This window comes from Aquarana catesbeiana, linkage group LG01 (genome assembly GCF_042186555.1).
Source record: "Aquarana catesbeiana isolate 2022-GZ linkage group LG01, ASM4218655v1, whole genome shotgun sequence".
Lineage (NCBI taxonomy): Eukaryota > Metazoa > Chordata > Amphibia > Anura > Ranidae > Aquarana > Aquarana catesbeiana.
In genome coordinates this window covers 924,900,305-924,923,491 of record NC_133324.1, presented here as the reverse complement: position 1 = coordinate 924,923,491, position 23,187 = coordinate 924,900,305, and the positions used below count along the sequence as shown (strand labels likewise).

Here is a 23,187-nt window from a genome sequence, read left to right as displayed (position 1 = left end):
GGAGACAAGATAGGATCTGGGAAATAAAGAGGGAGTGAGGGCTGGGGGAAGAGGGGGTGGAGGTTCTCGGCAAATATGGCTCCACACAGAAGACTGGGTGGATTCAACGGACAGAGGGGCGTATTTCCTGATCCTAATAAGGTAAGCCCCTCATCGGACAATATGAACGTATTCCAATGTCTCCATTGTTTGGAATGTTTTTCCTGTCTATTCTGTGCTGTGCAAATCAGGTCTTCCATCTTTTTTATTTCCTCCACTTTGCGCATCCAGCTCGCAATAGCTGGCGACACCTGTTGTTTCCAAAGTGGGGGAATGCAGGATTTGGCAGCATTCAGCAGGTGACGCACAACTGATTTTTGGTAGCTTTTTGCAATGATGGTAGACACACGGAGAAGGAAGATGGCCGGATCATCAGGTATCTCATGTTCCGTGAATTTCTGAGTGACCCCTCCGGACTTCCGTCCAGAAATGTTTCAGTTTGGGGCAGAACCAAAAGATATGTAGGAGCGTTCCCGTGTCCGTCTGGCACCTCCAGCAGCGATCTGAGGTGTTTGGATAGAACTTGTTCAAAAGATGTGGTGTGTGATACCACCTTGTTAGTATTTTATAATTAGTTTCCTGTATTTTTGTACAGATCGATGACTTCAACTAAAAGAATAAGTTGTTTTTGGTGGTCCGAGAATGAATGGTGTAGGTCTGTCTCCCATTTTTGCAAGAACGGGAGATTCAGTGGCTCCGGGGGGGGTAACTAATAAGGAGTAATGCCGCGTACACACGGTCGGACTTTTCGACCGGACTTGTCCGACGGACGCTGACGGACCAAATCCGGCGGACAATCCCATCGTGTGTGGGCTTCACCGGACCTTCAGCGGACTTTTCCAGTCGCAAATCTGGCGGACTTTAGATTTGGAACATGCTTCAAATTTTTACGTCGTAACTCCGCCGGACCCAGAAATCCGCTCGTCTGTATGCTAGTCCGACAGACAAAAACCCACGCTAGGGCAGCTATTGGCTACTGGCTATCAACTTCCTTATTTTAGTCTGGTCGTACGTCATCACGTACGAATCCGTCTGACTTTTGTGTGATCGTATGTAGTTAAGTCCGTTCGTTATAAAGTTTGCCGCAAATCCGCCAAAAGTCTGTCGAAAGTCTGTCGGACAGGCTGTCGGACTTTTGTAGCCGAAAAGTCCGACCATGTATACGCGGCATAAGTCTTGGATAAAACCTGCGGTAGTGTCTCTTCATCTAAACAGTAGTCCTCAAAGGTCGTTAAACTACAGTTGAATCTCTGAGGGTTCGTAAGGGAGTGCAAGAACTGGTGCAGTTGTAACGCCTTCCAGAAAGGAAGTTTGAACTGTCCTGCCTGACTTATCAGTGTTGTGATAGAGGGCCAACCGCCTGTGCTCAGAAAATGCAAGGTTTGATGAAGACAGTCTTGGAGAAGGGTCGGGAAGTTGCGTGTTCCCATGCCAGGAGTGAACGCCGGATTACCGAGGATTGGAAACAGTGGGGAGTTACGAGTCGAGTGGGATGTTGAAAAGACGGCCCTTAAACATATGCGAAGGGTGTTGCCTATCAGAGGGTGGGCTTTGAGAGTTGGTGATAGTTGATCCAAGCACCACAAGGCGCCCTTCAGTGGGACATCTGTTTGCGAATGTTTCCAAGTTTTGTTTTATAGTGTCGTTGCCAATCTATATACCTGCCGAGGTGTGTTGCCTGAAAGTATTTCCGAACATCTGGGAGGGCAAGGCCTCCCAGGTGTTTGGAAAGTGTAAGGTAGCATCTGAGGAGTCTAGGTTTTTTATGCGCCCATACGAATTTAGTAAAGAGTGAGTGGACCTATTTGAAGTAGAGCGCCGGGATCTGTATCGGTAGGGCTTGGAATAGGTATAAATATTTAGGAAGGATACACATTTTTTATAGGTTGCACCTGCCAAACCAAGAGTGAATTCCTTTGTGCCACTTATCTAGTAATAACCGGGTCTCCAATAACAAAGGTGGGAAGTTAAGTTCGTATGTACATGCTAGGTTGCCGGGAATATAGGTACCAAGATATTTAAGGGCAGTATCTGACCATTTAAATGTAAAGTTGGCTTTTAGGGACGCTAAGAGAGTGGGGGCTATCTGGACTCCCATGGCTGCAGATTTATCAAAGTTTATTTTCAAGTTGGATAGTGCGCCATATATCTCAAATTCCTTCAGAGGATTGGGGAGAGAAAACGTCGGGTTGGTTAGCAAGAACAAGAGGTCGTCGGCATACGCGGATAGTTTGTATTGTGTGTTGTCAGCGTTTATTCCCGTGACATCCGGATTCTTATGAATTTTGCAGAGGAACGGTTCCAGGGATAGGGCGAACAGTAGGGGGGATAGTGGGCACCTTTGTCTTGTACCGTTTTGTATGGGGAAGGGATCGGACAGCATTCCATTGGCTTTGACTTGTGCTGTCAGCGTAGAATAGAGCTTGGAAATCCGCTGAACCATGTGGTCTCCCAGGCCTATATGTCTAAGAACCGAAATCATAAAGGTCCAATCCACGCGGTCAAACGCCTTCTCAGCGCCTGTGCTAAGAAAGACACAAGCTGTGGAGGGTATGTGGATTAAATGAAGTGCTTTGGTGGTGTTATCCCTAGCTTTGGTTATTGTATTAATAATTTAGAGAACTGTGGATTCTCCACTAGACGGAGCTCTTAATGGCTCAGTGCAATTATTCAGTCTTTTAAAGCTGTATTAAACCCAAAACCAAAAATGGAATATATTGCAGCTTACCAATCATGAGATGTGGTGGCTGCATTCATTTTCTTTTTTTAGGTTTTTTTCCCTGTTTTCACCTGGTGATCTGGCCAATAACACACCTCCTATATTAGAGCGCCCTCACTCCAGAAGAAGGTTTACAGGGGGCACCTTGGGACGGCAGCATTGTCTGTCTTGGGGGAGAGGATTGTTAGATATGCTAGCAGATTTAGATACACTAACAAGTTAAAGCCTCACACTTTATAAGCAGTTACAGCAAACATTTTGGGATAAAGGTTTTACATAAGTAAATAAAAGCTGATCATTGTCACAGTTAAATGATTGTAAGCTTTTATTAGCAGAGCCCTCTTAACCCTCTTGTATTTTATTGTATTGTAACTGTACTGCCTCCGTTTTATATTGTAAAGCACTGTGCAAATTGTTGGTGCTATATAAAGCCTGTATAATAATGGTTTGTCTCATCTCTTTAACTGATACCTTCTGCTGGAGAGCTTGTTCTTTTGAAAAACAACAGACTTGCTGGCTGGAGGAAAATGAAAATAAAAAAAAAAAAAATAAATAAAAATGAACTTTTATTTATTATTATTATTATTTAACCACTTGCCTACAGGGCACTTACACCCCCTTCCTGCCCAGGCCATTTTTCAGCTTTCAGCGCTGTCGCATTTTGAATGACAATTGCGCGGTCATACTACACTGTACCCAGATTAAATTTTTATCATTTTCTTCATACAAATAGAGCTTTCTTTTGGTGGTATTTAATCACTGCTGGGTTTATTAGTTCTTACTAAAAAAAAAAAAAAAAAAAAGACCAAAATTTTTGAAAAAAAAAAAAGTTTTTTTACTTAGTTTCTGTCAGTAAATTTTTTAACTAAGTAATTTTTCTCTTTCACTGATCTGCGCTGATGTGGGAGCACTGCTGGGCACTGATAGGCTGAACTGGTGGGCATTGATTAGGTGGCACTGATGAGGCAGCACTTATGGCCGCTGATTAGGTGGCACTGATGAGGAGGCACTAATATGCCGCACTTATGGGCACTGATAGGTGGCACTGATGGGCACTGTTAGGTGGCACTGATGGGCACTGTTAGGTGGCTCTGATGGGCACTGATAGGCGGCACTGATGGGCACTGATAGGCAGCACTGGTGGGCACGGATGGACATTGATGGGTGGCACTGATGGGTGACACTGATGGGCATTGATGGACAGCAGTGATGGGCATTGATGGGCAGCACTGATCAGTGGCACTGATAGCCAGCACTGATTGGCATCACTAATGGCCACTGATTGGTGGCACTTGTGGGCAGTGGTGGGCACTGATTGGTGGCACTGGTGGGCAATGGGGGGCACTGATTGGTGACACTGTTGGCGCTATATTGTAATCAGGGCACTGATGATCAGTGCCCTGATTATGTGTGTAGATGTCCCCCTGCGTGGAGATGCTGCTGATCGGCTCTCCTCGCCACACACTCTCCCCACGCGAGGAGCACCGATTACCAGCATCTCCGTGTTTACATGTGACCAGCTGTGATTGGACACAGTCCATCACATGGTTAAAGAGCCGTGGATGCGGTTCTTTACAGAGATCAGGGCCGTGTCCTAGCAAAAGTTTCTGTCAGTAATTTTTGTAACAAAGTAATTTCTCTCCTTCACTGATGTGCGCTGATGAGGCGGCACTGATAGGCACTGATAGGCTGAACTGGTGGGCATTGATTAGGTGGCACTTATGGGCACTGATGAGGCGTCACTTATGGGCACTGATTAGGTGGCACTGATGAGAAGGCACTAATATTCCGCACTTATAGGCGCTGATAGGTGGCCATCCACCTAAACTAACAGGCCGGGCGAGTAGAGCATTAATCAGAGAAGCAGCCAAGAAGCCCATGGTAACTCTGGAGGAGCTGCAGAGATCCACAGCTCAGGTGGGAGAATCTGTCCACAGGACAACTATTATTCGTGCACTCCACAAATCTGGCCTTTATGGAAGAGTGGCAAGAAGAAAGCCATTGTTGAAAGTTCAAGTTTGTGAAAAGTTTGTGAAAATCTATGTGGGGGACGCAGCAAACATGTGGAAGAAGGTGTTCTGGTCAGATGAGACCAAAACTGAACTTTTTGGCCTAAAAGCAAAACACTATGTGTTGCGGAAAACTAACACTGCACATTACCCTGAACACACCATCCCCACTGTGAAACATGGTGGTGGCAGGATCATGTTGTGGGGATGCTTTTCTTCAGCAGGTTCAGGGAAGATGGTCAGGGTTGATGGGAAGATGGATGGAGCCAAATACAGGACAATCTTAAAAGAAAACCTGTTAAGAGTCTGCAAAAGACTTGAGACTGGGGTGGAGGTTCACCTTCCAGCAGGACATCGACCCTAAACATACAGCCAGAGCTACAATGGAATGGTTTAGATCAAAGCATATTCATAAGTTAGAATGTCCCAGTCAAAGTCCAGACCTAAATATAATTGAGAATCTGTGACAAGACTTGAAACTTGCTGTTCACAGACGCTCTCCATCCAATCTGACAGAGTTTGAGCTATTTTGCACAGAAGAATGGGCATAAATGTCCCTCTCCAGATGTGCAAAGCTGGTAGAGACATCCCCAAAAAGACTTGCGGCTGTAATTGCAGTGAAAGGGGGTTCTACAAAATATTGACTCAGGGGGGCTGAATACAAATGTACCCCACACTTTTCACATATTTATTTGTAAAAACTGTTGAAAACCATTTATCATTATGCTCAATAAAACCTTTTGTACAAGAAAACCATTTATCATTTTCTTTCCACTTCACAATTATGTGCCACTTTGTGTTGGTCTATCATATAAAATCCCAAAATAATACATTTACGTTTTTGGTTGTAACATGACAAAATGTGGAAAATTTCAAGGAGTGTGAATACTTTTTCAAGGCACTGTATATTTAATAAAATATGAGAAAAAAAAAGAAAGAAAGCCTAAAAATGAGCTGCAATATAATAAATGTTTGCTTTTGGGTTTAATACCGCTTTAACAGCAGCCACACAGGGAGTGCATTGTCTCAAAAATAAGAAGAAAAGGCCGGAGTTTCCAATTGCCTTTATTGAATCACCATGATGACACCAACACCAGCAACCAGTCATGTAGACGCGTTTCACACATACATCTTGTGCTTAATCCTTACTCATGTCAATGGGGGCAATCAACTCATAGATAAGCAATGAGGGAAGGAGCATTAAGCCTCCATACACATTGGTGTGACTTGTCATGCGTTTTGACAGGTCCAAATCACATGGTAAGTTGCACCCCATTGTCGGCAATGGAACTGTTCAAAGCGGTCCGACTCCAACTTTGGGGGAAAAAAAGGTTCCTGCACTATTTTTTGCGATTTCAGGTATGACTAGCATAGACATTTGTGCATGAAGTCGCACAGATGTCAGCTAAGTCTCACTGACCTGCAGCTTTGAAATCAAGTGAAGTTGCACAATTTCAAAGTCAGATTCACTGTGAATGGGAGCTAAAGCATAACGATCGTGTAGCAGAGCAAAGCAGAAAGCATGACTGCTGAGGCGCGATGGGCCCAAATTAAATGTAACATAAATGTATAGAAAACCTTCACTCTTGCCCCCTCACCCCATTAAATAAACACACTGACAACCATTAGGTTGGAAAGGCCAAGGCCACAGCTTTATTAAAACCCAACACATAACATGTGAACACTTTTAAACCGTCGCCAGTCACAGTTGTACTGTGAGCACGCAATTCCAAAAGGGGGCCCGTCCTTACCATAAGTGCTGGACAGGCCGCCTACTTCCAATTTCCATCAACGTGCATAGCCCATTACAGCCACTTTTATGCTGGCAAGGTCAAGAAACCGCAGCAAGCTGTGACACACCATAGAAAAAAGGGGCAGGAAGGTGGGCAGCTCTTCCAGCCAAGTTCCTCGAAAGACCCGGAATTCCCTGGGGCAATACTTTCCTGAGCTCAGGCCCAGCCCATCCCTCATAGTATAACCAATCCTTGGTGACCACTCAGTCACCTTGTCCTGCACCTGACCAAGCCCCCATCAGTCAAGGCTCTCTTTCCCTAAGGGGGCTCAAGAGGCCTTCAGAATCTGTGTCTTTGACAATATGGCTGCCTCCATGTATTATACAATAATATTTCAAATTGCACATTAAAATATATTTTTTTAAACATTAAGACACATCAATCTGCTTATTGACATCAAGCTTATCACTTCTACAAGTTCATCTAAAATAGACATCCTATTCCCACAAACATGGAGGAGGTCGCAGACGGAGGAAGGAGACGTCGCCAAGACTGGAATGGAGACCTTGGAGTAGTTGCACGCAGACAGCCTTGAAGTGAAGAATGAAAATTAATAATTGATGGACACATTCACCAGATATTAGCGGGATGAAGTGTAAACATGACGCTGGGTAGTAGAAGAGGTCTCCAGATGGAAGTGATATTAGCCACGAGTGTGCGGAGCGATGTGTACGGAAAGATGTCTAGAACATGCTGTTTATAGAAGACATCCGGTCCAAACAAAACTTCTCTATAGATTGGAAAGACAACGTTTTTAGGATTCCTAAATATTAACTATTAAGGGCTATTAAGGAGAGTCCTGTTTACACCTTGCTTTTGCTTGGTGCTTTGGTGAGGCTTCGCTGGGGCTTCAAGGGAGCTTTGTCATAGACTTCTATGGAGGCTTTGAAGACGATTGAAGCACATCTAAAGCTACATGGGGTATAATTTTTGAAGCGAAGCCGAAGCAAAGCAAAGCAAAAGCGAGGTGTAAACAGGACTGTAAGCGAACCATTTTATTTAGTGACAGGAGCTTTGACTGGCATTCAGAGAGCATTAACAAAGCGTGTGCGAAGCCTTGTTTTGAAGCAAGTGTAAACTAACCCTAATGTGTGTTGAAGCCGAAGCGAGTGTAAATGAGCCCTAACTGTTTTGTCTCAGATTGTGTTATTGGTAGGGTTGAGATGAACATACTGTACCTGGGAACATGTCTAAAGTTCAGGTACCTAATCTAAACCCAATTGAAGCCAATGGGAGCCGAATGTTAAAAAGTAAAAACAAACAAATAAAAAACAGTTCTGGCTATTTTCTGGGCTAAAAGGCGAGGGGTTGTCATACAACTGGCATGGGGGGTGTCACTTTTTTCTTTCTGTTGGGGGTTCGGCAAGCATTATGATTGACATGGATCTACATTGCTGGATGATGTGATTGACGGCGGATGTACATAGTGGGCCTTTGTTTTAGTTTCTGTTTTTAACCCCTTCCTGCCGACCGTACGCAGATGTGCGTACTCGGCTTTCCGGGGTTATACCGGGATGATGCCCGCAGCTGCAATTGTCAAGGATACTGACTGGTGACAGTTCGTAAAAAAAAAAAAAAAAAAAATCTTTTATTTTTTAAACATTTTTTTTCTTTAACATTTTTTTAGTTGTTTTACTATTTTTTTAAATACTTTCATCAGAGTAGTTCAGTGTCACCGTAGTGACACTGTACTACTCTGGGGGGGGTGATCAGGGTTTATTTTGTCTACATTACTATTGCTTTTAACAGTGATGATCACTGTTATAAGAAATAGTTACCTTGTACCATGTGATTAGCTGTAGCCAATCACAACATGCCCACCGTAAGCAGGCTGTCGTGAATGGAAAGCCATTCATGACAGCCTGCTTATAGTTGGCATGTTGTGATTGTCTACAGCTAATCACATGGTAGAAGGTACTGTGATTGACCCAGATACCATGTGATAGCTGTATGCCAATCACAGCATCACAATACAGCCATGAATGGAGACATTGTAGTTATGTGATCGCTATGACCAATCATACGATCACATGATACCCCGGCTGCTCATAGCACCTGGGTACCAAGCGATGTGATCCGCTGTGCCCGGTATTGCGATTGTACCACTGTGCACCCCAGGGGGCGCGCTCATGCGCGTGTGTTATGCGGCATACCAGTACATGACCTAGCCTGGCTGTGTGGCTCATTCACAGTAAATATACTGTGGGAGGGTGGCAAGCAGTTAATAGAAGTCCTGTCAACAACTGTGTACATGTTTTAATTTGCACTTTAAATTTTTTTTGTGAATGAGTAGGGGTACTATATACCCCTTATTTATTCACATAGGAAAGGGATGGTATCTGGGTCCCCTTCTCATAGATAAAGGAGCTTCCAGATTCTGATAACCCCCCATTCTTGAAGACCCCCACAACCACAGGGCCAAGTTTGTGGGGAAGAGGCCCTTTCTTCATCAACATGGGGGCAAGGGGCTTTGCCAGTAACTTACTGGTCCACTTGTCAAAATAGAAAAAAAACAGCTTTTTTTTTAAAGTCATTTTGTTAGTAGACTCCTTAGAAATAAAATAGTTTGATTTTATACATTATAAAAAAAAAGCAACAAACAAATCTATACAATTGTTATCTTAAAGGGGTTGTAAACCCTCGTGTTTTTTCACCTTAATGCATCCTATGCATTAAGGTGAAAAAACACCTAGCAGTGACCGGCCCCCCAACCCCCCGAGCCCTGGAACTTGACCCGGCGGGGACGCGCTGTCTATCTCTGCACGGGGTCCTGGCACTTGATTGGATAGATTGATAGCAGCCCAGCCATTGGCTCCCGCTGCTGTCAATCAAATCCAATTAAGCGGGCGCCGTGTCTATGGACGCAAATGCTGGACTCGAGAGCCCGCCCCCAAGGTAGCCCGCCCCCCCCCTTCCCGGGAGAGGGGGTTATCTAATGCGGGGAGGAGTCGCGAAAGCCGCAGAGGAACCCCAGAAGAGGATGTTCGGGGCCACTCTGTGCACAACGAGCCGCACAGTGGAGATGAATATGATATGTTTGTTATTTAACGCCTTCAGATCCACGCTATAGCCGAATGACGGCTACAGCGCAGATCTACGCTGAATCAGTGCCCACCAGTACATAAGTGCCAGCAATCTGTGGCACCTATCAATGCCCATGAGTGCCACCTATCAATGCCCACCAGTGGTGCCAATCAGTGTCTCATCAGTGCCACCTAGCAGTCCTGCCTATCAGTGTCACCTACCAGTGCCGATCAGTGCCCATCACTGCCACCCATCAGTGCCCATTACTGCCACCCATCAGTGCCAGCTATCAGTGCCACCTATCAATGCCACCTATTAGTGCCCTTCAGTGCCACCTATCAATGCCCATCAGTGCCACCCATTAGTGCCCTTCAGTGCCACCTATCAATGCCCATCAGTGCCACCCATTAGTGCCCACCAATGCCAACTATCAGTGACCACCAGTGCCACCTCATCAGTGCCCACCAGTGCCTCCTCTTAGTGCCCATCAGTGCTGCCTTATCAGTGCCCACCAGTGTCACCTTATCAGTGCCCACCAGTGTCGCCTTATCAGTGCCCATCAGTGCCGCCTTATCAGTGCTCACCAGTGTCACCTTATCAGTGCCCATCAGTGCAGCCTATCGGTGCCCATCAGTGTAGCCTCATCAGCGCACATTAATGAAGGAGAAAAATTACCTGTTTGCTAAATTTAACAAAAAATAAAAGCCCAGTGGTGATCAAATACCACCAAAAGAAAGCTCTATTTGTGGGAAAAAAATGATAAAAATTTCATGTGGGTACAGTGTAGCATGACCGCGCGATTGTCATTCAAAAAGTGGCAGCGCTAAAATGCTGAAAATGGGTCTGGGCAGGAGGGGGGTTTAGGTGCCCAGTAAGCAAGAGGTTAAAAAAAAAAAAAAGAGCCTTTACAATCACTTTAAATAATTACAAAGTTATCGCCATTTAAACAGGACCACAGTGGAAATATAAAAAATTGCTCAGGTCCATAAGGGGTATCCAGGTACAAGAGTTGAAGTGATTAATCCTGATGGTTTTATAATGGCTGTAGATTATTAATGAATTTCTCTTCTGTCAGCCCGCCGGGATATGGGCTGCAATCAGTTTGTCTTTTCATGCCAGATGACGGCATTCTGAGCGCCACAATGCAGATGAGCAGCACATAATACAAGAGGCGTCTGAGAGATGACACATATTGTTTCCAGAATCTTCCGCAGATAATCCATAGCCATCCATCGAATTCTCTCTCCCAGCTAATGGGCCCATGTTCTGTAATTATCTATTATCATTATTATGCCACATGTAATCTCTCCACTGCAGATGTAAACAAAGTATTTATCAGTTCCTAAGTGCAGCTGAAAGGGACTTATTATGTCTCACAGGCAAAAAAAAAAAATCCTCTACAGTAGAAATGCAGGTGGCATGATAAAGGGGTGCTCTGTTTTTACTCTAGAAGAGGGATAGGCAGCCCCAGAGAGGTGGAGATCTACCTGAACAACATGGAAGAAATCAATGATCACCAGGGTACAGTGTGCTTTTTTTTTAAGGTGGTAACCGCATTAAATAGTAAGGAAGATTTAAATAGTTCCAGGGTCAGTACTAAATAATAAACACTTCACGGATCAGTAGTAAGTAATGCAGAGTGCAGAGGTCAGGGGTAAGATACACAGAGTGCAGAGGTCAGTGGAATGTAATGCTGAGTGCAGGGGTCAGTAGTATGTGACACTGAGTGCAGGGGACAGGAGTAAGGCCGCGTACACACGGGCGGACTTTTTGACCGGACTTGTCCGACAGACTTTCCAGCGGACTTTCGACTGACTTTTTAACGAACAGACTTGCCTACACACGATCACACCAAAGTCCGACGGATTCGTACATGATGACGTACACCGGACTGAAATAAGGAAGTTGATAGCCAGTAGCCAATAGCTGCCCTAGCGTGAGTTTTTGTCCGTCGGACTAGCATACAGACGAGCGGATTTCTGGGTCCGGCGGTGTTACGACGTAAAGATTTGAAGCATGTTCCAAATCTAAAGTCCGTCAGATTTGCGACTGGAAAAGTCCGCTGAAGGTCCGGTGAAGCCCACACACGATAGCATTGTCCGTCGAATTTGGTCCATCGGCATCCGTTGGACAAGTCCGGTCGAAAAGTCCGACTGTGTGTACGCTGCATAAGTAACACAGAGTCAGTAGTATTTAGAAATTGATTAGGCTCCTGTGGACTGGCATGTTATTGCCATCATCCCTTAATATACAAAACAAAATAGAACCTCAAGAATTGGGATTTTGAAGGCGATATAAACAAGAGAAATTCTCTTTTTGTATAAAAGAAATATCAATTATTAATACAAAAGATTCCTAAAAACAGTAATTCTATAGATCAAACCAAAAGTAATAGAAATTTAATACATAAATACACATAAATATGACACAAGAAAGTGGAAAATTCCAACTACAATTCAACAAAGAGACCAATATCATAGCTCTAGGTGATAGGTAGTTGTAGAGTCCAACGCGTTTCGAAAAAGTACATATAAATTCTTCATCAGGGACAGAAAACCACTTTCTGAAAATACAGAGCTGATGTCAATGCATGAAAAACAGACATACTCAAAGCATTATACAGCGTGTCCAAGATGCCTATTGGGAAACACTTACATGTCAAAATGTTGATCTTAAAAAAGAAAGCTCCTCCATCTTAGGCACTCCACCGGATTCAGTATAGGCCCTCCATCAGAGTCAGTAGTATTTAACACAGAATGCAGGGGTCAGGACACAGTAAAGCAGACCCAGTAGTATTTAACGCAGGGGTTAGGGGTAATTTATGAGGAATGTGCAGAGAATATGTAGTGCAGGGGTCAGTAGTAAATAATGTGAAGACCAGGAGTCAAGAGTATGTAACGCAGTCTGTAGTATGTAACAGGGGTCAGGAGTAAGTTGTACAGTATGCAAAGATCAGCTGCATGTAACGTAGAATGCAGGGGTCCATAGGATGTAACATGGGGTGCAGGTATGGTTGCCACGTCATCCCTTTAAACCCGAACACATATTAATTACACAGGTTCTGTGTCTGATTAAGGTGGTAATTAAACTCACTTGGTGCCTTATCTGCATTTAATTAGCCTCAGAACCTGTGTAATTCAAAGGTGTTCGGGTTTAAAGGGATGAGGTGGCAACTCTAGGTGCAGGAGTCAGGAGTAAGTAAGACAGAGAAAAAGGGTCAGTAGTAGGTAACGTCAGGAATCAGCAGCAGGGATGGCCAAATCTGCGTAGCTACACTAGGAAACTGAGACCAGAATATATATAGTAAAGCAAATGTATTAAAAGTAAAACAAAACACATTCAAACACCAGCAAACAGCATGATGATACAAGTGAACCACAACCATATACAGTAACTAAAATGCCTAACTAGCAACCTAACTAAGTAACAGGAAGGAAATAACAGGACTAACAAACTAACTACAGTATATACAGTACAATATGTACAAAAATGGGGAACACAGATAAACATGGAAAACTGGAGATGCAGGGAACAGATAAAAAGGGAGAACCATGACTACTATCAGGTACAAGAGGAGCAAAAAAAGGGCGGCAGGGTTCAGGATGCAGGGCAGGAGCAAGATCAGGATTTAGGCTCAGGGCAACTGGCAAGCAGTATCTAGCAGCAAAGCAAAACACTTAGCCTAGGTTCACACTGAATGCGGGTTAGAAATCGTGCAATTTCAGCTGAACTGGTAAGATTTCAAACTGGCAATGCAGTCCGACTTTAGGGGTGATTTAACAGACATCTGTGTGGGTTCATGCACAGATGTCTATTCAAATTGCCCCCGAAGTCGCCAAAAGTAGTACAGGAACTACATTTGGGAATCAGTGCCAAAAACTGTGCCATTGCTGGCAATAGCCGCCGATTTGGCATGCGATTTGACATGAGGGACTAAATATCCTCCCAGCAGCCAGCATCAGATGGTAACTGATTACTGGGATCTGCAGGGAGACACCCGCTGGTGAACACCGGAACTACAAGGTCCTGCTTTGGGAAGCACAGTGCCAGCAGCAAGTGATCTAGGTCCTGACAATAACACACATCTCCATTCACAACCCAACATGCTCCCCTTTCAGTACAAACATCTCCCCTAAACTAAAATTCTCCCTTTCAAACCTTCCTGAAATTTACTCATAGACCTTAGATGCAGTGGTGGTGGGCAAAGTGAGGGAAGTCCTCCCAGAGCGCCCCTCAGCTATGTCATATGATGTGTCTACAACTTCATTTGGCTCTGCATTTACATTGACATCATGATCTGGGTCCTAAAAGGTGGCAGGCAGGGTCTGGAAATGGTGTCTTGGTTCCACTATAACCACACAAATCTGGGATCAACAGGCAGATTCCAATTGACAGGTTGTCGACCCTGCCTTTGTATCCAATCCCTTAATGAACCTTTTTTTTTTTTAAACAATCAGATTGTTCCTTTATTGAACAAAGGTATGGTACAGAGTACAAGTTATGGACAGCATCAAAGAACAAAACATATTATGCATTGACAGTTCTTAGGAGAGCAAAGGACACATCAGGTACACCGGCAAACAAACAGTTCTAATACCATGGGTATACTTCAAGCAAAGGATAATCATCAAAAAACAGAGTTGTGGAAACACCAATCTTTTTGCCCAATTAAGACCCAGCAGAGACAATGTGAAGGCAAAGCTACCACTCTGGCAAAAAAAAAGGGGGGGTGCCCAGCCTACCCCGTCCATGGCCGCCACACCTTGTCGAATTTCTTGGGGCAATTCCTGTAGGTTACCTTATATAGAGGAAGGGCAGCATTAATTGTTTTTTCCCATGAACCCATGGAGGAAGGGGAATGGGCATTCCATCTAAGAATAATTTCTCATTTGGCATAAAAGAAAAGGTATGTTAGCAGTAGTTTAGTGCACCTAGGCCGTTGCTCGTCATCCTGAATTCCCAATAAAGCCATTTCCGGGGAGGCCGGAAGAGCCAGCTGGAGGAGACAATTAATGAGGTCAACCACCTCCCCCCAATACTGAACAATCCTTGGACAGCTCCAGAAGATGTGAATGTACGTTCCCTCCCACCACACCTGGGACATTCCTGCGATCTCTGGGGGTAAATCCTGTGCAGTCTCTGGGGGGTATAGTAGACCCTGTGTAAGAATGTCACCTGCATCAACTTGTCCTTGGAGGAGACTAACACCCTAACACTATACTCCAAACAGTCATCCCAATCCTCTGTATCTAAGTCTGGAAGGTTGGCTTTCCACTTTTCCCAGAGCTTTTCCATCTTGGGAGATTCAACACTCAACAAGGCCAGGTACAGAGTGGACAGAGATTTCATTAATGATTCTTGAGCTAAGAGTTCCTCGATGAGGTCCATAGATAGGTTCGGTGGGGATGGGAACTGAGCCCGGGCAGCATGTCTTAATTGCATGTATCTGAAATACATCCAGCCAGGTAAGTTAAAATTAGCCTTGAGATCCTGGAAGGGGCGCAGGGCCCTGCCAAGAACACATTCCCAATAGTTTTAATGCCGTATCAGGCCCACACCTGGAGGTCAGGGATAGAGCAAAACTGCAGAAGACAGGGGTTCCCCCACAGTGGGGTAAAGGGAGACCATCGATTGGGTCGGCCGAACCTACGCCTGGCCACCCCCCAAACCCTTAAGGTCATTCTAGTAGGAAGCGGAAGGTCAGCATAGGCCCGACAGCCCTATATATCTTGTTTCCCAACTCCCGGAGTGATCCAAGAACCGAAGCCTCCAGACATACAGCTGCATTGGCCCTAGAGAGCACAAACCTTAATGAACCTTTGATAGATAAGGCAGATGTTGCAGTATAAGGTTAAGTCCGTGTATACTGTCTGGGTGCCCTCCTTCTGTATAAATAGGTATCTCATAGTATGTCCAACAGGTACCTGTAAAGAAAACAGTCCTTACCTCCTTATCTTCCATTAGAGTTTCTTCTCATGAGATTTCAGCTGCTCTGTATTTCCCAGATTCCAAACAATGCAGTAGATTGGGGTAAATTAAATATTCTTTTCTTTACAGGTACCTTTTGGACATAGTATGAGCAAGTTATTTCTAAAGTAGGAGGGGGCCCAGACATTTTAGATGGACCTTGTATTGTTTCCTGTAAATGGAATGGTGCCCCAACATTGGTGTCCATGGAAGGAATGGTATCCCATCAGTCTTGTTTGTGTGAGGAATGGTGTCGCATCATTGGTGTGGTGTCTGTCGAAGGAATGGTGCCCCATCATTGGTGTCAGTGTGATAATGGTGCCACATCATTGGTGACAGTGGGAGGAAAGGTGCCCCATCATTGGTTACAGTAGGAGGAATGGTACTCCATCATTGGTGTCAGTGTAATGGATTGGAGCCCCATAGTTGATGTCTGTGGAAGGAATGGTGTCCTATCAGGGGTGTCTGTGGGAGGAAAGGGGCCCCATCATTGATATTTGTGGAAGGAATGGTGCCCATCACTGGTGTCAGTGGGAGGAATGGTGCCCCTTCATTGGTGACAGTGGGAGGAATGGTGCCCAGTAGTTGATGTGAATGGGAGGAATGGCACCCCATTATTGGTGTCAGTGGAATGGATGGGAGACCCATAGTTGATGTCAGTGGGAGGAATGTAGTTCCATAATTGATGTCTGTGGGAGGAATGAAGCCCCATCACTGGTGTCTATGGGTAAAATGGAGTCCCATCATTGGCGTCTGTGAAAAGAATAGTGCCCCATCCTTGCTGTCAGTACGAGGAATGGTGTCCCATCATTGGTGTTGGTTGAATGAATGGTGCCCAATCCATGGTGTCTGTGGAAGGAATGGAGCCCCATCTTTGGTGGCAGTGGGAGGAATGGAGCCCCATTGTTGGTGTCAGTGAAAGGAATAGTCCCCCTTTGTTGCTGTCTGTGGAAGGAATAGAGCCCTATTGTTGATGCCAATGGGAAGAATAGTGCCCCATCATCGGTGTCTGTGGGAGGAATAGTGCCTCAACTTTGGTGTCCATGGAAGGAATGGGGACCCATCATTGGTGTCTGTGGGAGGAACGTTGCCCAGAGAAAATTTGCCCAAAGGACCACATCTGGCCCACAGTTGCAGTTTTGGAGACCTATTTTAAATATATGACCTGATATTACACATAATCTTATTGGTGACTATCAGTGACTATAAGAGTGTATGTAAATCCTAAATCTATTTTTCAGTATATTTGGCATTATATCTCACAGTTACATAGTTATATAGTTACACCGTATTCAGTTTTCTTCAGCAAATCAGTCTTTTGTAAATCTTTTACAAAGTTATTTACCTGGAGATCCTGCCAGTAACAGCATTTCCTGTTGCAGGCAGACAACACTAATTCTCTGCCTCTGAATTAGCAGGGGTGTTGCCGGCCTTCCATAGGAGCTTCTTCAGTTGGCCATTGGTCTTCCTATCGATAGGCAGTCCAACAGTCAACTGAAGAAGCTCATATTGCAGACTGACAACAATGCTGTTAAAGCGGAGTTCCAATTAAAAAAAAAAAAAATTAAAAGTCAGCAGCTACAAATACTGCAGCTGCTGACTTTTCATAATCGGACACTTACCTGTCCCAGGGTCCAGCGATGCTCCCCCTCCTCTCTGTGGCACCGGCTTTGTCACTGTAGGTGCCCGGCTGCTGCTTCACAGCCGGGCACGCACTGTGCATGCGCGAGCCGTGCTGCATGCTGAGACTGGCCGGGCAATCATCTGGGACCTGTGACATGTCCAAGATGATTGCCGAGAGGGAGGGGGGGAGAGATGATCTTCCTTCCGGCGCTATGGGTGCGCCAGGAGTAAGTGGGAGCTGGAACCCCCCAAAAAAATGACAAGCCAAATGTGGCATGTCAGGGGGTCACCTTCCCTTAAAGCGGAAGTTCCATTTTTGGGTGGAACTCCGCTTTAATTGAGAGGTGGTATCTCGTCACCTTGAAGCTGTACAGACCAGCAAATTCTGGTGCCTGTCCAGACATCATACCATTAGCTTTTTAGTGCAACTGGTTGATTTTAAATATATAACAGCAAACTGCCTGATCTTCCACTGATGATTACTTGGCAATGGCAGAAGGACTTTTATAAACCAAAGCCATTTTTTTAATTTCAATTTTCCCTCAGCGCAATGCGATCTTGCTTCACATATGACCAAGTGGCGTTAACCATGCAGGACATAACACCTCTGTGTCTTCTGTATTAGTTCATAATGGTGTACAATCAAGGCACTTCACACAATCCGATGGAGGTTGTTTCTCCGAATGCTGGTTCTGCTTATTAGTTGCATTCCGTCCTTGAATAACACTGCTGATGCTCATTCACAGTACACTGTCATCTGGGGAGCACACTGTGTTGCTTATGTTTTTCTTTACAAGCTCTGTACAAGGAACTGTTTGTAATAAAGTGAGGAATGCAAAGACCTGTACAAATCAACTTCACAACTGGGGATGAGCTCTGTGCTCAGTCCAAACCCATGTTTGTACTGAATTTTGCTTGTTCAGAGGTTTGGCAAAGAGCAGGACTAAATTGGTTGGAATGGTAAAAAAAAAACAAAAAAACAAAAAAAAAAAAACAGGGTGCCCCCCACCAAGAAAAATAAAAAAATCACAGCAGAGCCTACAGGTGGTCTGGCATAGATTTTAGGGGGGAACCCCTTGCAAAAAACAAGAAAAAAAATCCAGGAAAGATAGGAGACAAACATGGACCCCTTCCCCAAACCAAACCAGGCCACATGCCCTTAACATGGAGAGGATTCCTTAGCAAGGGGGAATGCAAAGAACTTTGTCTCCATGTTGATGAAGACCTGAAGCAGCAGCACAAGTGTGGTCGGGATACACCCCCTAGCCTACTTGTAGGTGGGGTGCAGAGTGGTGCGACAGCTAAAACACACAGTCCAAGTGCAATGAAAGAACTTGTATTGAAATATTGCAAGACAGTTTACAACAAACCCAGTGGGAAAACAGCCCAACCGGGGACAATCACAGGTCCAACGGCAGGTAGAGAGCAGGTTTCAGGAGAACTGACAGCGCCTGTTGAGAGGGGCAGAATGCAGCCTGCCTGTCTCATGCCCAAGCAGGAAGATGTCCAGAAAAGTTGGGAATCCTATGCTTTCCCTCCTCATCGGGAACCTTTCCTTGCCGCTAGTTCTGTCCCTATCAGGCGGGGTACCTGTCCCTACTCTGCCCACTTACAAAATGTGTTCCAAACCTGGGAGTCAGGGCCTTTAATAGGCTCTGCCTGACTCAAGATGGCTGCCAGAGTCACATAGAGTGGCAGCGTCCAATTGGATTGCTTCCCTAGTGACCCAGGAAACCATAGAGGAACCCCAACTTCATTACCACTGTGGAAGAGCACCACCTGCAGTGGAGAAAGTAGACTGCACCTGCCTACATACTAATTGCAAAAAGAAGACACAGCACACAGATGAGACATCACCCTGCCTATTTTCATCTGTTAAACATGTGTAGTGCTACCCCCGAAGTACCTGCTTTGTAGATTGCCCAAGTTCCTTTTCCCAACAGTTGCCCCACAGCCAGACATAGAGTCACAGTCACTCTTTGGCTCAGTGAACAGTCCAGAGGTTTTATTTATGGTGTTTTTATGTTTTGGGTAACTTGGCGTTAGGGAACTGAGTGGGATACTCCAAAACTATGTACAGATAGGAAAACACTTATCTTCTTTAGAACTATGAACCTGCAGCAAACTTAAGGAGATTAATCATCCTCTAGTGGAAAGTCCAAGCTTTCACAGGGAATTACATAGACTAAGCTCTTCAGGACACTGGCCACTGTCCCCTTTACATACACACACCCCTGACTCTACCACATGAGGAATGGCCTTCAAAGACAAGATTGATGCAATTCGTGAGGACATCTCCACTGTGCATACATCTTCCCCACCCAACATACCTTGCCTAACAGCACATTCAACACTCTCCTCTTTGGAATTGGCTACTACTGAAGAGGTTACAAAACTTTTCTCAGATGCCCACCTAACCAATTGTCTCTTGGATGCTGTTCCCTCACAACTACTATGGTCACCCTCTTCTTCTATCCTATGCTCCCTCACTCATATCTTCAATCTCTCCCTCTCTAGTGGCACCTTCCCCTCCCCTCTAAAACATGCGCACATCACTCCCATACTTAAAAAGCCCTCACTAGACCCCACCAACCTAAACAACTTAAGACCCATCTCATTGCTTCCATTCACCTCTAAACTTCTAGAACGCTTAGTCTACAACCGTCTTAGCTCCTACCTCAGTGAAAATAACCTTCTTGACCCCTTACAGTCTGGCTATCGCTTGCAGCACTCCACGGAAACTGCTTTACTAAAACTCACTAACGATTTACTAACTGCTAAAGCCAACAGCCAGTACTCCATACTCCTACTACTTGACCTATCTGCGGCCTTTGATACTGTTGACCACCCGCTCTTTCTCAAAAAACTACATTCCCTTGGCCTCCGAGATTCTGCTCTATCCTGGTTCTCTGCCTACCTATAACAGCGCTCCTTCAATGTCACCTACAACTCTGTCTCCTCCTCTCCATTGCCCCTTTCTGTAGGGGTCCCCCAAGGCTCCTTCAGTCTCCTCTCGCATTACTAACTTACTAACTGACATGGATGTCGCACCACTTCCTTAAACTAAATCTCTCTAAAACTGAGCTATTAATATTCCCCCCCGCCCGTGCCCCCCTCCATGACTTTTCCATCAAAATCAACAATACAACTTTCAGTCCCTTCCCTCACGCCAGGGTACTAGGTGTAATCCTAGACTTTGACTTGTCATTTCAGCCCCAAGTCCAATCCAATAATAATAATAATAATATTCAGTCTCTTCAGCCTTTTGACACTTTTCCTGGGAATATTGGTTGCCTGTTTCCCCCCACCAATTGTTGTGGTTTCTTCCCCTGATTCCTATGTTACTACTGAGTCTTATAATGATGTAGGGGGCATAGGAAGAAACCACAATGTAAGGTGGGGGACATCAGCATCTCTCACTACAGGAAGAGACTGATGAAGGCCCCGGTGCTAGGAGACACAGGCCGCTGAAGAGGGGAGTATAATAACATTTCTCTCGCAAAGACACCTTTATTTAATTTTTCTTGCCCTGCCAGGGTCACATTAATCAAGAGTACCCTCTGTTATGTGATATGATGATATCCTTTTATATCCAGATATATTCTATTCGTTATTTACATTCCTCTTCAGTTTTTATGCATTCTTCTGCTGAGTTATCAGAGATTTAGGAAGGCACAGAGCTGTGATAGTGGACGGATATATACAGTATATATCTGAATGATAGAAGAATTCAGCCTAGACAATTAATTCCCTATCTCTATACTGACTGCAGTCACAATATTGTCCATCCGTCCCTCCACCTAACCTTGTGTACTCACCCTGAATGATTCATAATCTACTCAAGGATGTGATTACTGAAATAAAAATAGACAAGAACAATCTTGTGAGACAAGAGAAAGTTTTCTTTTCTACCAGCCATATATTTACTATTCAGTCTAAAAAGTATTTTATATTATTTTATTTATTTATTTTATTTTAATTTTATTTTTTTTATTGGTATATTATATTATATTATATTATATTAATAAATGTATTTTATTACAGGTATTTACAAGACAAGAGCAATCTCATGAGACAAGAAAAAGCTTTCTTATCTATCCACAATATTTATCAATATCAAATGTACTATTTAGTCTAAAGCAAAGGTATTTTATATTATTTTATTTTATATTCTTTTTTTTTTAATTTTAATCGCATGTTAATTTATATTGTATTATGTATGTAATTATTGATTTTAATTGATAGAATATTATATTATTTATTTTACATTAGACTCGAATACCCCCCTGACTTGTTGATGAGACGGAGAAGATGGACAACTTGTAGATCCCGAACGTTTAATAGTAGCAGTGGTCGTGCTTGCTTGGGCAGCATTGTGGCTAAATGATTGTTCCTTTAGTCTTTCAGCACTAGTCCCTTGGATTTAAAGAGGATCTAGCATGTTAACACAGTACTCCCCCTTACAATGCCTTCATCTAATTTTCTCTCCAGAAGGATGGTGCCGTCTTTCTTCAGGCACTATCCACTTCCTGGACTGAGATATTGGCTCAAAGATGACACAAATTCTGGTGTTTTCGTGTTCTTCGCTGTGTTCACAAATGTCTAAGAGCCCATTCACACTAAAACATTCCATTGCGGTGTGTTAATGCAAATGCATTGCGTTAGTGGTTATAAAGCTTCGTTTTTTTTATAAAAAAATAACAAAAATATAAATATAAAATAAAATAAAAAAATATAAAAATAACAAACATGTCATACTTACCTGCTCTGTGTAACAGTTTTGCACAGAGCTGCCCCGATCCTCTTCTGGGGTCCCCCACTGGCGCTCCAGGAACCTCTCCTTCATCGGGTGCCCCTAGGAAAAGTTGCTTTCCCTGTTGGCACCCATGTGTGCTCGCTCCCGAGTCCACCTGCTGCGTCCATTGACACAGACAGCGGCTCAGGCTCTTGTGTCACTGGATTTGATTGACAGCAGTGGCAGCCAATCGTTCCCGTTGTTATCAATCTGTCTAATGAGGAGAGAGACAGCTGGAGCTCGTGCACATTGCTGGATCGAATCGGGCTCAGGTAGGCTCAGGTAAGAAAAAGGGGCGATCTGGGTGGAAGCTGCAGCACAGAAGGTTTTTCACCCGCCCATTCAAAGTTAAATATGCTGCCAAGACACCACAAAAGATGAAAGAATGTGCGTGATACTTTTTTTTTTTTAACCACTTCCCACCCACCGTATAGTAAAATGACAAATAAATAAAAAAAAAAATAAAAAGGTTTATTTATTTTGATCATCAGTGCCCTGATTACAGTACAGCCCAATCAGTGCCCATCAGTGACACCAATCAATACCCATCAGTAACACCAATCAGTGCACATTAGTGATGCCAGTCAATGCTGCCTATCACTGCCCATCAGTGCCTGCTCATCAGTGCCGCCAATCAGTGCCCATCAGTGTTGCCTATCTGTGCCTGCTCTCATTGCCCACCAGTGCCACCTATCAGTGCCACCTCTCGGTGCCCATCAGTGCCACCTCTCAGTGCCCATCAGTGCCACCTATCAGTGCTGCATATTAGTGACACCTATCAGTGCCCATGAGTGCGGCATATCAGTGCATCCTCATCAGCGCACATCAATGAAGGAGAAAAATTACTTATTTTCAAAATTTACTGACAGAAACTAAAAAAAAAAGAAAAAAAAAAAAAAAAAAGAAATTTGTTGTTTTTTTGTTTTTTTGTAAAAAACAACCCAGTGGTGACTAAATACCACCAAAAGAAAGCTCTATTTGTGTGAAAAAATGATACAAATTTAATTTGGGTACTGTTTTGCGACAGCGTTGAAAATTAGCCTGGGCAGGAAGGGGGTAAAAGTGCCTGGTAGGCAAGTGATTAAACAGAGTCCATGCACCACATCCCACAGGATATGCGGTATGGTGGCTGTGGTGCATTGTTCTGTACTGTACTATGCGTTGGGGTGCTGTTGACAATGAATGGCACTGCAATGCACTGCTCATAGAGCAGGTGTA

At 44.2% G+C, this 23,187-nt stretch overlaps 1 long non-coding RNA gene across 1 annotated transcript; it reads left to right on the top strand.

Moving 5' to 3' along the window:
* Positions 1 to 22: 22 nt before the first annotated feature.
* LOC141126087 (uncharacterized) lies at positions 23 to 22,558 on the top strand. The gene is made up of 3 exons (XR_012241409.1): positions 23 to 141; positions 21,219 to 21,319; positions 21,447 to 22,558. It is a non-coding gene; the product is annotated as an uncharacterized lncRNA (long non-coding RNA).
* The last annotated feature ends 629 nt before the right edge of the window (positions 22,559 to 23,187 follow it).